Genomic DNA, 20000 nt, shown 5'->3' with positions numbered 1-20000 from the left:
AATATTACATTCCCCCTACCTCACGTTATGGACGCTTCTCTCTCTCTCTCTTTTTTTGTCTTACTGTTCGCCTTATCCTCCTTTTCTCTCTCCTTTTTCTTCCTCCCTCTTGTACTCTCTTCCCCTTCAAATAATCACGTGAAAGCAATACAATTACGTTCCCTCTACCTCACGTCATGAACGCTTCAATCTCCCTCTTTTCTCTCTCCGTCTTTTTATGTATCACGTTATTTCTCTAATCACGTGAAAGCGTTACAGACGGGCTAAGTAACTGAATGTTAAGCAGAATTATTATGAGGTACTCTATTTCGTGTATCAGTACTTTTCCTCTTGTTTGTAATTTCAAGTGTACCCTGCACATACACACACATGCACACACATATCAACCTAGCTAGCTAGCTAGCTAGCTACCTACCTACCTACCTACCTACCTATTTATTTACCTACCTACCTATTTATTTACCTACCTACCTATCTATCGACCGACAAACCATCGCTTGACAACCGATGTTGGTGTGTTTACGTCCCCGTAACTTAGCGGTTCGGCAAAAGAGAACCGATAGAATAAGTACTAGGCTTACAAAGAATAAGTCCTGGGGTCGATTTGCTCGACTAAAGGCGGTGCTCCAGCATGGCCGCAGTCAACTGACTGAAACAAGTGAAAGAACATATAGAACAATGACCGACAATGTTTCAATTGCGGCAGCTACACATTGCTCCGTATGTAATTATGCATCCTAGTCGCTGCAATTTCATCAAGAGTCCATCACTTGCATATATATGAACATATATACATAAATATATATGGACACACACACACACACACACACACACACACACACACACACACACACACACACACACACACGTGTATATCGTTCTGGGTGTGTGCGTGTGTACGGCGCTTTTCCACACAGTTATCGTTTACAAAATTCGCGCACGGCATAATACAGCTTTGAGCTATTATGGATGACATTTGTCCATGGTGTTAGGCAGTGTGATTGAAACTGAAGCTGCCTGGTTGTGAAGCAAACTTTTTGACCACGCAATCATGCTTGCACCTGTATACGTGTAGGCATACACATACAGTCATACACTTACACACACATTCACATGTATATATGTATGTGTGTATATATATATATGTATATATGTACGTATATGTATTATGTATACACATACACACATGCGTATATACATACGCAAATATATACAAATATATATATGGATATGTATTTATATATGTATATACATACATATATATATATGTACGTATTTATTTATTTATGTGTTTCAGCCAAGTGGCTGCGGTCATGCTGGTGCACCATATATATATATATATATATATATATATATATATATATATGTATACATATATACATATATATACATACCTACACACACACACACACACACACACACACACACACACACACACACACACACACACACACATATATATATAAATATATATATATATATATATATGCATACACATATGACGTTTTAATGGACTATACAATGGCGGTCTTATAAAGTGAATCTGCTGCCACCTACACAAAATGAGGAAGAGACCACACAGCAAGGTAACTTGATAGTTAATTCCACTTTAAGCTAATGAATCATTCATTTATCCGTTGCACACAGGTTCGATATCAGACTATCTCAGCAAGATTTCTTGTTTTAGCTTTTGTCTTATTTCTTCAAAGTTTTTGAAACTTCCATTTTTGTTATTTATATCTATGTTTTACTTTCTTGTTGTTTTTTATTTGTTTGTTATATTTACTTCACATTCCCTTCGTCTTTCTCGAAATTTTCCTTCTTTTTTATATACGCTCCCTCACTTTCCTTCAGTTATTCTTTGTTTTGTCATTACAGAAAATCAGCTTTTCTTTCCTTTTTCAATAATTCTCTACATTTCCTTCCTCCCTCTTTCTTGTATTTTCCTTACTCTTTTCTTCATTCTATCTTTCCTTTCTCTCTTCTTTCACCTTCTCTTTCTTTCTTTCTTTCATTTCTTTCTTTCTTTCTTTCTTTCTTTCTTTCTTTCTTTCTTTCTTTCTTTCTCTCTTTCTTTCTTTCTTTCTTTCTTTCTTTCTCTCTTTCTTTCTTTCTTCCTTTCTTTCTTCCTTTCTTTCTTTCTTTCTTTCTTTCTTTCTTTCTATCTTTATTTCTTTCTTTCTCTCTTTCTTTCTTTCTTTCTTTCTTTCTTTCTTTCTTTCTTCCTTTCTTTCTTTCTTTCTTTCTTTTTCATTCTTTCATTCCTTCTTTCTTTCTTTTTATTCTTTGATTCCTTCTTTCTTTCTTTTTTATTCTTTCATTCCTTCTTTCTTTCTTTTGTTTTCTTGCTTTTTTTCTCTTTCTTTCTTTCTTTCTTTCTTTCTTTCTTTCTTTCTTTCTTTCTTTCTTTTTGTTTGTTTCTTTTGTTTGTTTCTTTTCTTTCTTTCTTTCTTTCTTTTGCTTTCTTTCTTTTGCTTTCTTTCTTTCTTTTCTTTTTTCTTTCCTTCTTTTTTTCTTTATTTCTTTTTGCTTTCTTTCTTTTTGTTTGTTTGTTTCTTTTCTTTTCTTTCTCTTGTTTCCTTTCTTTCTTTCTTTTCTTCTTCTTGTTTTATCATTTTCTTCGTATTCTTTTGTTGTTTCTTTCTTTTTCTTGTTTTCCTTTATTCCCTGTTTTCCTTTATATTTCTTTTTTCTTTCTTTCCTTCCCCCTTTCTTCTTGTTTTTTCTTTCTTTCCTGTTTACGTTTCATTTCTTTCTTTTATTTCACTCCCTTCTTTCTTGCTTTCTGTCTTTCTTTCTTTCTTCCTTTCTTTCTTCCTTTCTTCATTTCTTTCTTCCTTTCTTTCTTTCTTTCTTCCTTTCTTTCCTCCTTTTTTTCTTTCTTTCTTTCTTTCTTTCTTTTGTTTTCTTTCTTTCTTTCTTTCTTCTTGTTTGTTTGTTTCTTATTATTTCTTCTCGTTTTATCCTTCTCTTTGTATTCTTTTGTTTGTTTCTTTCTTTTCACTGTTTTTATTTATTGCGTTATATTTCTTTTTTATTTTTTCCTTCCTCCTTTCTTGTTTTTCTTTCTTTCCTGTTTACGTTTCATTTCTTTCTTTTCTTCGCTCCCTTCTTTCCTACTTTCTTTCTTTCTTCCTTTCTTCCTTTCTTTCCTTCTTTTTTTCTTTCTTTCTTTCTTTCTTTCTTTCTTCCTTCCTTTCTTTCTTCCTTTCTTTCTTTCTTTGTTTCTTTTACCCCCCTACCAATGCTTTACTTTTCTCCCTAATTTTATCCTCGTCTTTCTTCTTTCTTACACCTATTCCGTTTTTCCATCTCGTCTTATTCCTAATCTTCCTCTTCTGCCTTTCTTCCTCTTTTTCTTTACCCTTCCCCACCAACACTCCTTTCTCGCTCTCCTCATCCCTATCCCCTACTCCACACTCTCTCATTCTTACACCCTTTCTCTCCCTCCTTTCTCTCTCTACTCACTTCCTCCTCTCTCCCTTTCCCATTCTCTGTTATTTCATATTTATTATGTATAGAATAGAAGTACTTTTACGTAAAACTTAACATACATCTGAGACTCGAAATAAGCTTAAAAGAACTTAAAACCCAGCAATTGTGATTCGTCGCAGCACCATAAAATATGTAAATCAGTACTCTATATACAGAACAACTGGTTATCAGAGAATTCAGAATAGCAGAGAGCAGCATAAAATATACAGCAGAGTGGATAATTTCGTGTCTTAATTACATCAGACGCCATTACAGTTTCAAGAGGTTTCGAGAGTGAATGCAGTTGAGTGGATGTGATTTATCGGGGTATGCGATCAAATTTTCTCACCTTTCACTGGAAATACCCACCACCTGCTAGCTATGAAAAGAAGGCAACAACAACAACAACAACAACAAAAACAGCAGCAGCAACAACAACAAACAACAACATCACCGTAACAACAACAACAATAATAATAGATGCCTGGTATTTAGGCACAAGGCCGGTAATTTTTAGAGGCGAGGTTAGTCTATGACATCGACTCAGTACTATACTGGTATTTTGTTTTATCGACCCCTGAGTGGGGTGAAAGCAATCTTGACCGTAGCGGGATTTGAACACGGAACGGGAAAAGCTGGTAGAAACACTGCAAAATAGTTTTCCTGTCACTATTAAGATGCTGTAAATCGACCGCCATTATAATAATAATGCTTCATGTTTTAGTAAAGGATACTAATTTCGGAGAGAGGAGTTTAGTTGGCATCGTTAACCCCCGTATTTAACTGGTATTAATTTTATCAATCCCAAGAGGATGAGAAGCATCGTTGACCTTAGTGGAATTTGAACTTAGAAGGTCGTCGTCTTTGATGGTAAAGACGGACGAAATGATTCTGTTTTCCGGACACGTACACACGTATATAAATACATGGAAACATGCACACGCAAACACACACACACACACACACACACACACACACACACACACATACACACAAGTACACACACACACACACACACACACACACACAAGTACACACGCACACACACACACAAAAGTATGCAACAGTTTCTGTTAAGTTTCCACCATATTTCACTAATGAAGTTCAAGTCAAGATATTTCTACAATAGCTGAAATACTTGCCCAAGATAGTGATATCATGTACAAGTATTTTTTCATCACGGTTTGAACTCGTACTAACGTGGTTGTGAAGCAGACTTCAAAAGAAAACAGCTAAGCTGCGTCCGTTATTTTAGGTGTAAATACAATAGTTATAAACTTCATGACTTTGACTGCTACACTGGGTAGACATCTACCACATTTTCTCAGCATTTGACTACGCATAATAAAAGCAGATGGAACAATACGAATGAGATAATACAAATATCTGATACAGAATATCATTGAAGCTAAACGACTGCAAAATATAACACAAAGTACATACATATAGCTTATTTTAGTTCCAAATTATTGCCAGTCATTACCTTAAAACCATGTTGCTGGAAAATAAAAATAAAAACAAAAATCCACTGACGTTAATGGACAGAAAATTTAAAATTCAGTGATAGCAAAGAATAAGCGGAGAAAATAGTGTTTGTATACTTCGTGACTATAATAGAAAACACCAATAACAATCCCTATTACAGTTCTTACACCGGAAGATATCCAGAAAGTCTCGAAACTTTTACAGAGCTAAGGAATGTTTTATTCCAAACAACAGAGTTTAGTGAACGAATAAGTCAATGTAAGAATTCTTAAACAGAAAAATAAAGAAAAATAAATGTTAAAGTCAAAGCGTAGAAGTGTTTACAAAGAAATTGAGAACTGTCTCCAACGCACACACAGACGCACGCGCGCACGCAGTCACGCACGAACACACACACATAATGTATATACATATATAGTTGTATATATAAATACATATATTTATATATATTTATATATACATACATAGGCGCAGGAGTGGTTGTGTGGTAAGAAGCTTCCGACCACATGGTTCCGGGTTCAGTCCCACTGAATGGCAACTTGGGCAAGTGTCTTCTATTATAGCCTCGGGCCGACCAAAGCCTTGTGAATAGATCTGGTAGACCGGAAATTGAAAGAAACCCGTCATATATATATATATATATATATATGTATGTATTTCTGTATCTGTGTTTGTCGTCCACCATCGCATGACAACCGATGCTGGAGTGTTTACGTCCCCGTATTCTAGCGGTTCGGCAAAAGAGACCGATAGAATAAGTACTAGGCTTACAAAGAATAAGTACTGGGGTCGATTTGTTCGACTAAAGGCGGTGCTCCAGCATGGCCGCTGTCAAACGACTGAAACAAGTAAAAAGAATAAAAGAATACATAGATATACGCACATAAACACACACGCAGATACACACACACACGGCCGTGCATACACTCGCAGACACACAAACCTGTGTTCATAAACACACTCATAATTATATATACATAGATATACCCAGGCATAAATACATACAAATAATTTTTGCTATCATTTTATATATATTTAAAATGGAGGATCGCTCAATACTTTCCAGTAGAGTAACAGTTACATCTTATATGTGGAGGCCCAACGGCCCAGTGGTAATGGCAGCGGACTCACGGTCGTGGGATCGCGGTTTCGATTCCCAGACCGGGCGTTGTGAGTGTTTATTGAGCGAAAACCTCTAAAGCTCCACGAGGCTCCGGCAGTGGATAGTGGCGAACCCTGCTGTATTCTTTCATCACAACTTTCTCTCACTCTTTCTTTTTGTTTCTGTTGTGCTTGTATTTCAAACTGTCGCACACTGTGTCACGCTGAATCTCCCCGAGAACTACGTTAAGGGTACACGAGTCCGTGGAGTGCTCAGCGACTTACACGTTAATTTCACGAGCAGGCTGTCCTGTTGATCAGATCAACTGGAACCCTCGTCGTCGTAACCGACGGAATGCCACAACATCTTATTTATGCAACTAAAGGGTTTATCGTTACTTCGAATACCTACCTACCTACCTACCTACCTACCTACCTATGTACATATATACACATGGATACATTAAAAATTTCTCCATGTGAGGTTCTTATGGGAATTGATGCATACACTTTGGTGTATGCATCGACAGCTCAACCAACATACCAACTGAATCACATATTTACAAACACCGGGACCTCTCCACTCCAAAGGTCTTATTGCTTTGTTAGAAACCGGCTTGAACTCTCTTCAGAACTTGAATAAAACTTAAAGAATACATACATACATACATACATACACGCACACATACACACACGCAGCAAACATGTTAGAGACGGCAAAATTGCAAAAATATTTATGAAAGCTACCAAGCTACCAAACTTGTAACCTCTGGTCATAAACACTCCTGAAAAACGAAAACAAAATAAAAATGCATCCTATGCTTATGATTAAAAGGATATATGTTAACGAGATAAATCTTCACTTCTTTGGCCATCAATACTAGGAATTTAAATTTTAATTACGGTATAGATACTAAAACTGTATTATATAAAATATTTGTCCGTTAATGATTTTCTGAAAATGATTTTATTGAATAAATCATTAAATATTTAATTTATGAAATAATAATCAATGATGTGTATTTGAACCTGAATGATGTTCAGTTCTGATAAGCAGTATTGTGAACAAATTTGAATACAAAAATAAAAATAAGCTAAATAGAAAATGGTAGGATTTCGTCACAGCAGTTTCGCCCCGCATCATTTTTCAATTTTGTTTTTATATGTGCGGCGTCAGTTTATATTCGGGCATCAATTTATATCTGCCTATGCATACTACATTCGTATTCATGTATAAATCTATTGATAACTATTTCAATACATATGTATATGGCGTCAACTATATATAGGGTTGGTAACTAAGTTCCCGCGGTTAAAAATTTTTTTTTGAATTTATTGCGTTTTTAAAGTTAGGAATCTATTTTTTTCGAGAATTCTATTTTTGAATCATTTAGGAATCTACTTTTATTATTTTTTTTTAGTTAATTTTAGTTAATTTTTATTTATTTTCAGATCATTAAAATGGAATGTCAAGTTAAGAAAAACGAGCATTTTCGATGCCTCCTTATTTTTGCTTTTAATCAAGGTTCTAAGACCGCAAAAGCTGCTCACGACATTTGTGCTGTATATGGTGAGGGTGCCATAGCTGAAAGAACCGTTCGTGATTGGTATGCCAAGTTCAAAAATGGAAATTTTGACCACAAAGATGCACCTCGTTCTGGCCGTCCAGTTGAGTTCGATGAAGAGCGATTAAACCAAGTTTTGCACGAAAATTCTCGTCAAACGACAAGGCAACTGGCAGAGAAAATGGAATGCTCCCACACTGCTATAGAGAAGCATCTTCACTCGATGGGAAATGTTCAGAAGTATGGAGCATGGGTTCCGCATTCTTTAAGTGACAACAACAAAAATCAACGAACCATAATCACTGCTGGTTTGCTTGCTCGTCACCGCTCAACTCATTGACACAAACAATGATTTCTTTACCGAATCGTTACTGGCGACGAAAAATGGTGCTTGTACATCAATATGAAGCAGCGTAAGGAATGGCTTAGCCCCGGTAAACAAGCGACACTGCGCGTGAAACAAAATCTTCATCCACGTAAAAGAATGTTGTGCGTATGGTGGGACTGGGAAGCGATTATCCATTACGAATTGCTTGAACGGAACCAAACGGTCAACGCGGAACTCTATGTTGAACAGATGGAACGACTCAACACGGCAATTCAAGAGAACAGACCTAATCGTCAGCATGGAGTTCTTCTGCTGCATGACAACGCCAATATGACCAAGGAAGCCATTCAAACGCATGGCTGGGAAGTGCAGCAACACCCACCGAACTCTCCTGATTTGGCACCAACAGATTTCCACCTCTTTCCATCTCTTTCAAAGGCTATGCGCGGAGTTTCGATGAATACAGATGCAGAATTGAGAGCTTGGTTGGATCAACTTTCGAGTCGAAATCGGGTGATTTCTACGAACGAGGTATTGAAAATCTTGTTGAGCGTTGGGAAGAAGTTGTAAACAACAAGAGTGAATACATTATTGATTAATTAGTTGTTATTTTTCTATTAAACCTGTTAAGAAATTTCGATTAAAAAAACCCGGCGGGAACTTAGTTACCAACCCAATAGAATTAATGTAAGCAGCAGTTTGCAATGTTTCACCAAAATGGAGAATTATATTTGTCACTAAATGTGACTAGGATGTTAGAAAACACTTACATTGCTAGAAATGAGAGCTGAACAGCTCTAATGCTGTAGTTAACGCACATGAATGAAAACATATACACTATTAGGGACTGCAATTGTCCGAAAAATACCGACCGAGAATTCTTAAGACTGATGCATCACTTTCGGCAATTTCCGATGCCATCATCAGTTAAACCAGCTCGGTGTTCGGCTATTTCCGGACCTGTTTCTCTATTAGCATATATGTTTTCGTCATCCAAATTAATGGATGATTTAACGATTCGCTAATGTGTATACACAAAATTAATATAAACAGCAGGTTGCAACAGAGAAACAGGACCGGAAATGGCCGAACACCGAGTTGGCTTAACTGATGATGGCAGCGGAAATTGCCGAAACTGACGTGTCAGTCTTAAGAATTCTCGGTCGGTATTTTTCAGACAATTATGGTCCCTGTTAATGTTTTCATCCATGTGCGTTAATTATAGCATTAGAGCATCTTAGCCCGTATTTCTAGCAATGTAGGTGTTTTTTAACACCCTAGTCACATTTAGTGACAATTATATATCTGTATATATAAAAGGCAGGATGTGTGTGTGTGTGTGTGTGTGTGTGTGTGTGTGTGTGTGTGTACGTGAATATAATTTATGCACGTCCACAAATTAGCACGTATGTCGCTCCAATTTTAGGAGGACATTCGTCATGACTCTAGCTGAATTTTCGTCAACTTATTTTTCCCAGAGGCACCAGCGAATAGCAGTAAAAATAAATTTCCAACCAAAACAATTTTGAAGTCGGAGAAATCACCATTGTTTACAAACAGGAGTTAAGTCCCTTTTTAGCGACGAGTAAGTTTTTGTTAAGACTTTTGTTGTTTTTTCCATCGAGGAAAAAAGTGTTTTGTTGATATACGGGCAACACACACACACACGAACATGTATGCGTACAAAAAACATGTATGCAATAGGTGTACGTACATGTGCGTATGCGTGTGTGAGTGTGTGTTGCCCATATAGTTAAATGTTGCCTTTAGTTAAATGCACCATAAATGTTCAATAATATTGAGATCTGGAGGCTGTGGTGGCCAGATAAGATGTTTAACTTCACTAGAATGTTCCTCGTGCCATTCAATAACAACTTTAACTGTGTGAATTGGTGTATTATCATCCTGAAAGACTGTGTTTCTCTCCGGAAACAGTTCCGCAACAATAGGATGAATTTAATCAGATAAAATGCTTAAATAGTCTTGTCTATTAATTCTGCTACGAAGGGAAACCATTGGGCCAGCGGATTTCCAAGATATAGCCCCCCCAGATCATCGCAGATCCTCCTCCATGTTTAACAGTTAGAAGAAGGCATCTGGGTCAAATGCTTCTTTTGGCTGTCTCCACACGTATACTCAGTCGGTGGTCGGAAATAGGGTAAAGGATGACTCATCCAAGAAAATAAAATTCTTCCACTGCTCTAGGGACCAATTCTATAGGTTTTTACTCAACTCTAAACACTTTGCAACGTTTGTTTGTGAAAGTAGTGGTTTTCTGATTGCAGCCCTCCCGTGAAATCCGGCTTTGTGCAGCACCCGGCGAACAGTTTTTGTGGAAACTGGGTTCCCGAGGTGGTCATTAAGCTCTGCAGTAATTTTGGGAGCTGTATTTTTGTGACCCTTTCTAACAATTCGCGGAAGAAAGAGTCCTACGGTCCCTATCTGAAAGTTTTAGTTTTCTTCCAGAGTTTTATTTCGACGAGGTTTTTCCCTCTTTCTCAAAGGCCGTCATTACTTTCGAGACAGTACTTTTTGACACACCAAACATTTTTACAATCTCCCCCACCACAAAATTTACCTACATCTCAAATTTCATTAAAATCAGTTAAAATATATAAAAGTTACGGCAAAAATAAAATCCCTATGAGTATTTGCACGCAAAAAGCCTATAGATTTTATAAAACTACTGCTCAGGCGCAATTATCGATTTTTTTGTCAACATAATATACTGACATTAACTCACTGCCATGAACCTCGCTCACTCATCGATTTTCATCAAAATCGGACAAAAAAATGCAAAAGGAAAAATAACATCGTTATGGGAATTTCCATTAGAACGCCCGATTGAGAGCATGAAAATCGATGCCAACTGAGCAATATCGAGTTTTCGAAAAAATCCCGGCCTTATTTAACTTCAGGGCATGTGCCAAGAATCATTAAAATCGGTTGGACAGTGTGGGAAGAGTTAGAGTAACCCCAAACACACACACAGACAGACACCATTACACATGTATGTATATAGATATATTCTATGTGTGTTTGTCTTGAATTTCCCGGCGAAGACTTACGGAAGGGAATGTCCACGTCTGTTGTCGGCTTGCTAGTGTCCGGCGAGTCCGATTCAGGACAAACAGACACGAGCGCTGATACTGTTTGAGAAGATAGGCTGATCAAGATTGGTAATACTGTCCTTGATTTTCGTCCTTATTCTCACCCCTACCCCACACATATACACACACTTGTTCAGATGCTGTGTTTGTCGTTTAGAACAATTTCATCTTTGATGATTCCATCGTTGTCCATCATGCTTCTTCCTAGAATGCTTCTACTTTTTTTTGTCATGAAATCTCCATTTAGATTTATTTTATTTTTACGAAGGTTTTGATAAAAATCAAAGAATTGTTGCCTCTTTTCATATCACCAGAATCTTGTGATTTAACTTGAATGTCTTGTGTTTCAGGAGTTCTTGGATGTTTGTTGTTCTATTGCTTTCACTCTTTCTTCTGGCTTCATTTCATTAGTTTTGTTATTGATTCCATTAAAGAACGAGGAATCTTTTCTGTTATTTCCTATCTTCACTTGGCTGTTCCTTTTCTATATTGTGTGCTTATGGTTTGATATTTCCATACGATGGAATATCAACATTTCCTGACAAAAGTATATGGCCGTCTGGTACGAAGCTCGCTTTCCAATCACATGGTTCTGGTTTCAGTCCCATTGCATTGCACCCTGGGCAAGTGTCTTCTACTATAGCCTCCGGCCGACCAAGGCCTTGTGATTGGATTTGGTTGACAGAAATTGAAAGAAGTGCGTATCTATCTATCTATCTATCTATCTATCTATCTATCTATCTATCTATCTATCTATCTATCTGTTTGCCTGCCTGTCTGTCTGTGTGCCTGCCTGCCTGCTTGTCTGTCTGTCTGTCTGTCTGTCTATCTATCTATCTATCTATCTATCTATCTATCTATCTATGTGTATGTATTTGTATCTGTGTATGTTTCCTACTACCCCTTGACAACCTGTGCTGGCATGTTTACGTCCCTGTAACTTAGTGGTTCGATAAAAGACCCCGATGGCATAAATGCCAGACTTGAAGATTCAGCTATGTGGTAGGCTATCAAAAGCTTTTTTTATAGTCTATCCAGCCTATTGACAAGTTTTTGTGTCGTTTGTGACAATCTTCTAAGATCATCTTATTGATGAGTAACTGATCTTTACAACCATAGGATCCACGCTTACATCCTTTTTGCTCATTAGGGATTATGCTACTTTCTATTAAAAAACTATTGGTATATTCAGTCAGGACAAATATTAGCGTTTTATACATTGTTGTTAAGCAGGTTATGGGTAGATAATTTTTTGGTTCATTTGTTTCTTCATTTTTTTGGAAATAGGAATGTTAAACCATTAACTAGCCAGGAGGGAATCATACTAGGATGTTGCAAAACATCGTTGTAAAGTTTTGTTAGCAGTTCATGGCTCTCTGGGAAGGCATTCAACCAGAAGTTAGGAATTTTATCCTTTCCTGGAGACTTCCATTTGCTTGACCTCCTGAGAGCAGATCTTATATTTTCTACCTTGACACCCTCCCGCTTTTGCTCCTCTAAGGAGTCTAAGTCTGTAGATATTCTATCAATCCAAGGGGCCTTTTCATTGTGTATTTTTTCTTCCGCCCAAATTTTATTCCAAAATTCCTGCACTTTTTCTTTTGATGGGACAGACTTTACAATAATTGATATCTTCCCTATCTTCCTGTAAAAATTTTTGTGGTTATTTTTGAATAAGTTGTTGTCCTTGAAGAATCTAACGCGCTTTTCATACCTTGCTATGCGGGCAGCTTTAGCACATACCTTTTGCCTGATGGTTTCTATGGTGGTATCAATGTCAAATATGGTTTTCATATTATATTTTTTCTTTAATTCTCGGTAGGTTTGATAATTTTTGTAGTTTGATAGTCTTGTTAGACTTAAGGTTTTTCAGACATTCTATGTCAGACCTAAGTTGCTTAATTTGGTGTTGAATACGCTCTTGCCAAGAAGGCTTTTTGTGGGAATGTTGTCGTTTTCTAATCTTTTCACCGCATAGAATCGTTGAGATTTTCACGGATGCATAGTACAGGTGGTTGAGACTTGTGATATCAACATCATTAGCTGAAATTATATCCTTAAGTGCAAGGCGGATTTTACCAATTATTTTCAGGTTTTGGTTAGAATTGCGAATTTTTGGGAGGGTGTGTGACTTTCTTCATCTATTTGATTTTTATCTGCCTTAGTGTTTATGGTTGGTTCAGAGAGTATTTGGCTTTGTCTGTCAGTTATATTAACTCTTTCAATCATTACTCCATTTTCATCAGCCCTAGGCTGGTCTATAATTATTTCCTCTGTAGTATCTTCTTTAGTTGCAGCTTCGTTCTTTTTATCCCTTACTGCTTGTTTAATTTGGTCAATCTCTACTTCAGTTAGTAATTTTTTTTATAATGTTTCTTCTGACGTTGGCAAGTTTGTTATTATTATCATTGTTATTATTATTATTATTATTATTATTATTATTATTATTATTATTATTATTATTATTATTATTATTATTATTATTATTATTATTATTATTATTATCATCAAGCCAGTGAGCTGGCAGAATCGATAGCACGCCGAACAAAATGTTTAGTGGCATTTCATTTGTCTCTACGTTCTGTGTTCAAATTCCGCCGTGTTCGACTTCGCCTTTAATCCTGAATAAGGTTTCTTTAAGGAAGATGAACGAAACACCCAAGTTTCTAAAGACGAATTATTTAAACCACCCCAAATTCTCCTCAACACATGACTACTCCTGCTCTTGATCAGATATTTACATTCATCAGCCAATAAGGAACATGCACACCTGATTAATACCGAGCGACTGACACGTAAATCTATAAAGAATATTTGCTCTGACCCTTTTATACCAAGACAAAACATACATGATAACACTTCCAATGAGTTAAAACCAAAAGGCTTGAGAGCCACTGCCTGGAACTGTATCAGGACGGTTCATTATTATTATTATTATTATTATTATTATTATTATTATTATTATTATTATTATTATTATTGAGTGAGAGAGCAGTGCATGTCATCAAAATGTGATTAGGGTTATATATACGAAGCTCAGTATACCCATCATGACTACCCGTCTGATAGGGGTACACCAGGCACATGCATCACAACCATATGTGCGTGACACGGTGATCTCATATCAAGATAAACAGCACATAACCTCGCAAATGGGGCCCAGTTAGAATCTCTTCAGGTCGAGTAGCCCATCTCGCTCAAAAGGTCCCTGAATAAGGTTTGTTTAAGGATGTTGAGCAAAACACCTATGTTTCCAAAGGTGAATTATTCAAACCCCAAAGAATTCCTCTCAACACATGACTATGATGCTCCCCAACTACTTCTGCTCATGATCAGAGATGCACATATCGTCAGCCGCTAAGGGACATGCTCAACTGGTTAAGGTCAAACAACTGACAAGAAAATCTGTGGTATTAAGCAGAATATTTGCTGTAGCCCATCTTTTTATACGAAAACAAAGACAATGTACATGATAACACTTCCAATCAATTAAGTGTTCCCAGGGCTATTATTATTATCGTCATTATTATCATTATTAATGCTTCTAAAAGCAAACTTCGTTTGTTTACGTTCATCGTAATTTGAATTTATTATTATTATTTTTAGTATCGTTATCAAGCGATCGAAGATGAAAACGAGAAAGCTGCACCAATAACAATATTAGTCACCTGAACAACAGAAAGAAGAAACTTGTAGTAGCAACCCACGCAAACTCAACATTGAATAAACAACACACACGGACACACACACATATATATCTACTCACACATCATCTCTCTTACGTAATATATGTATATATACATTTATATATGATATATTCACACGTGGTCTTTCTTACGCAATATATATATATATATATATATATATATATATATATATATACGTATGTGTGTGTGTGAGTGTCTGTCTATATGAGCATATGAGCGCGTATGTATGTATATATGTATGTATGTATGTATGTATGTTCTGCGTGCACAACAGTCTCAGGAACGTACGAGTATGATTGCCTACAGGAAACCGCACCGAACTTTTATGTATAAAGATATAGCCCGGTTTACCATCACACCGTTATGTATATGTGCATGTATGTATATGTACCCATACATACACATGTATCCTTCTATGCATATATGTATATATAAATACACACACACACATGTGTATATATATATATGTGTGTGTGTATATATGTATTCAAACGTATGTATAACATACATTAATGTGCACATACCTACGTACATAATTGCAACGCATACGAGAAAAACTTATTAACACACAGATTGCAGCATAACACGATGATATACCTACTGACAGACACAGAAAGAGAGAGAGAGAGAGAGAGAGAGAGAGAGAGGGAGAGAGAGAGAGAGAGAGACTTGTCTGATTCGTAAAAGAACGCCTGGGTCCACTTCACAATCTTCACCATTTTATATTCCTAGCTTTGAAGCACTAATTTCATGAGTTCTTCATCAAGAGAGGAAGATGTAGGACTGTCCAGGCCAGCTGACACCATTTGTATGGTGAAAACAAGCGGAAATCACCGAACAACGATCTTCCTCTCTTCTCTATGTCTCTCTTGGCTTCTCATTTCACTTACACGGAGTTTATCTTTAGAATTAAATTTCTCTGTTCATTCACCAGTCTACAGCTCTTTCTTTCTTTCTTTCTTTCTTTCTTTCTTTCTTTCTTTCTTTCTTTCTTTCTTTCTTTCTTTCTTTCTTTCTTTCTTTCTTTCTTTCTTTCTATTTATGTATGTATCTTTGTCTCTATATATGTGTGTGCGTTTGTTTGTTTATTTGTGTGTGTGAATGAATGTGTGCATATTCTCCCGTTTATAGAGATTTTTATCTCCAGTTTCTGTTTCTAATAGTTTTGTATTTCGGAAGAGGGCTACAAATATGGAGGGAAGGAAACAGGCCCAAGGTAAGTTATTGAACTTTATCGTGTAGATGGAACGTAAAGGAATTGAACCGACGTTAAAAAAGAATGGAAATTTAGCTGAAAAGTCGACAAATCGAGAATCTCAACTTGTCTTTCTTCATGAAATTCACAAAATATCAACATTAATATTTTTTCTTAATATTCTTTCAAATTTTGTCACAAAGCCACTAATTTTTTAGTGGGATGTGATCCAAATACGCCGGCTCCAATGTTGGACTGGTATTTATTTTATTGAATACGAAAGGATGAAAGGCTATGTCCATCTCGACGGAATTTTAACGCAAAACGTAATGAGTTTGAAGAAATATCGCAAGGATGGCACTAAATCATACCCGACTACATTTCTTTAACCAGTCTCAGAGACCCTGGAAAGCGACATTGCTACACTAACTTCTTTGACTAAGCAAGTTAAAAAATGGATATGTTATTTATCACAATTAGTAAATAAGTCAAATTTGTCTCCATAGGCGCAGGCGTTGCTGTATGGTAAAAAGCTTGCTTTCCGACCGCATTGTACCAGGTTCAGTCCCACTGCATGGCACCTTGAGCGAGTGTCTTCTACTATAGCCTCGGGCCGGCCAAAGCTTTGTGAGTGGACTTGTATATACCGACATGTATATGTATATATATATATACATGCATATATGGGTACAGGATGTCAAAAAACGTGAACAAAATGAGAAACGAGAACATAAAAAGCAAAAACAGAAAACGAACTTGTTTTCGAACAACGAAAGAAACAAATAGAGAGACGTGACAGGCAACATAAAGAAACCCCCTTCATCAGTTGTCCCCTGTTTTATCTACTCCGTGTTTCGAAGGTAGGGACAAGACGCGACTTTGTTAAAACAGCCGTTTCTGCAAAGCAAATTTTAAAAAAATTGGGATTTGCAGAGGGTTAAAGTGGTGACAAAAACAGGCCAGTGAGAACAAAACAGTAAAAACAAACGGTAAGGACTGTTAAACCATAACGAGGTGAAGTGTTGAACGCTGGAGAAACGAGCTGCGAGAAGACACAGGCAAAAGCACGTTTTGTCTTTAGGAAGAAAATGGAAGAAAGATAGATAACCGTTGGTCATGTGTGAGCAACGAGACAGTCAAGGAGGAAGAGTGAAGAAGAGAGAGAGAGAGGGAACGGTGAAGAGGAGAGGAGAAGAATTAGAGAAAGAGTGAGAGAGAAAAACAGAAAGGAAGAAGAACAAGTGAGGGAGATAGAATAGAGATAGTTGTAGAGAGCTTATCGGAATTATTAGGATAAAACTTACTTTGAAATGGATGCGTGACGTTCGATCATATAATAATAATAATAATATATATATATATATATATATATATATATATATATATATATATATATATATATATATATATATATGCATATATATATATATATATATATATATATATATATATATATATATATATATATATATATATATATGCATATATACATACATATATGTACATACCTACATATATATGCAAATATACATGCATACATGGGTACAGGACGTCAAAAAACGTAAACAAAATGAGAAACGAGAACATAAAAACAAAAAAAACATGGAAAAATAACTTTTTTTCGAACAACGAAAGAAACAAATAGAGACGAGACAGGCAACATAAAGAACATTCCCTTCATGTCTCTGTTTTTTTCTCCCCATCACTTGACAACCGTAACTTAGCGGTTCAGTAAAAGATGCCGATAGAATAAGTACTAGGCTTACAAAGAATAAACTCTGGGGTCGATTTGCTCGACTAAAGACAGTACTCCAGCATGGCTGCAGTCAAATGCCTGAAACAAGTAAAAGAATAAAAGAATAAAAGAATATATTCGTATGTGGAAGCGCGTGGCCTAGTGGTTACGGTATTGTACTCACGATCTTAGATCATGAGTTCGATTCCTGAACCGGCTGCGTGTTATGTTCCTGAAGTAAAAGAGTAATTACTAGCGTAATTAGAACCAAAAGCCGAGGTACATAACGAAGGCTAAGTGTAGTGATTAGAAAGACTGGTATGAAAATAAATACCGGAGGTGCTCTTCTTTACCGTTTCCAAGGCCATTAGAATATCTGAATTCAGATTGAAAGCAAACGAAGCACTCGTTAATTATGCAGTAATCCACCTACTTACAGCGGCATGCGGTATCTATGACACGTTAGCTACGTACATTTAGGTAGATTAAACAGGCACGTGACAATCAGTGAAAGGATACCGAATCAGCAGCTCTTGATTCGGTTGCTAGTCAGTTAGCGATACCACTACACCTGTGTACACAGAACTATATCAAAACAAAGACAATTCGCATGTTTACTGCGAAAATATAACCGACTCCAGGGACAAAGGAACAATTTGGTTAGGCTGTGTTTGTTAGTTCCTAAGTGAATAAAAATAGACAGATCGAGAATATTTTCTGTTATTTTCCAATGTTAAATAAATATCTGCTAGCTTTAAAAAAAAAAAATAAAAAGAGACAAGCAATAATGATATTTTTTTTCTGAAATAGAATTTCAGCAGACCTCAAAACTCAAACAATTAAACAGTAATCCAAGGTGTGTCAGGTCTCATAGCAACGTAAAATTGTGATAAAATCTAATTAAAACAAAGCCATGAGTTCTATGTCAAAAAGAAAATTACCAATTATAAATATCATGTTATAATTTGATATGTTTTAGAGTTATGTTAGTTTCATGCTAGGGCAATCAGCATAGTCACAGCGTTGAATGATAAATTTTTAACCCCCCCCCACCGGTAACAATTATAAAATTATTATTTTTATAATATTCGAGTCGTTTAGTAATTTATTAAACACATCTGTTTATAATTGCTTGTTTGTAAATATCAATATATATGTCAACACACACACACACACACACACACACACACACACGTGCACACACATACATATACAGACGCATGTTCATTCATAGACGTACACAAAAACGTTTGAATGCGTATACGCACATTGCATACGTACACAGAAACGAACGCGAGCGCTACTGTTCATACAGAGTTAATGATGGCTGCAGTAAATGACTAAACGAACTAATTATAATTACTTCCGGTCTATAACAACACTAAATGTCAACATGTTTACAAGAATAGAGTTACAGACGAAGTGTAGAGAAATGACAGTTTCTGGAAGTTTCTTTGCAAGTGGGATAATACAGACATACATGGAAGTACAAACACACACTTACACACACACACACTAATACGCACATACAACACACACGCATACAAAAACATACAGATTTGTGTGTATGTCTATTCTGTAAAATTACGACAATAACCCAATCAGAAAAAATTCTTTCTCTCTCGCTTTCCTCTCTCTCTATTTATCTGTCTGTCTGTCAATAAAATTTGCCTATATATAGGCAAACTTTATATAAACACATACACCCATACATACATATATAGGAGTGGCTGTGTGGTAAGTAGCTTGCTTACCAACCACATGGTCCCGGGTTCAGTCCCACTACGTGGCACCTTGGGTAAGTGTCTTCTACTATATATATATATATATATATATATATATATATATATATATATATATATATATATATATCTGTGTGTATGCGTGTGTGTGTACATTTTTGTGTGTCTGTTTGTCCCCCGCCCCGACCAGCATCGCTTGACAACCGTTGCTGATGTGTTTGCGTCCCCGTAATTAAGCGGTTCGGCAAAAGAGACCGATAGAATAAGTACTAGGCTTACAAAGAATAAGCTCTGGGGTCGATTTGCTCGACTATAAAGGCTGTGCTCCAGTATAGCCGCAGTCAAATGACTGAAACAAGTAAAAGAATAAAAGAGTAATATCTGTATGTATGTATCTATATATACACACATATATATACACACACACACGTACATGCATGCCGTTATGCATGCGCCTATATTTATATATATATGCGCATGCATGCATACATGCATGTATGTATGATGTATGTCCGTACGTACGTGTGTATGTATGTATGCATGGATGTATGAATGCAT

This window comes from Octopus bimaculoides, chromosome 3, assembly GCF_046866305.1.
Source record: "Octopus bimaculoides isolate indiv1 chromosome 3, ASM4686630v1, whole genome shotgun sequence".
NCBI classification, from domain to species: Eukaryota; Metazoa; Mollusca; class Cephalopoda; order Octopoda; family Octopodidae; genus Octopus; species Octopus bimaculoides.
The sequence above is the reverse complement of the archived record's forward strand: the minus strand, read 5'-3'. Positions refer to the sequence as shown.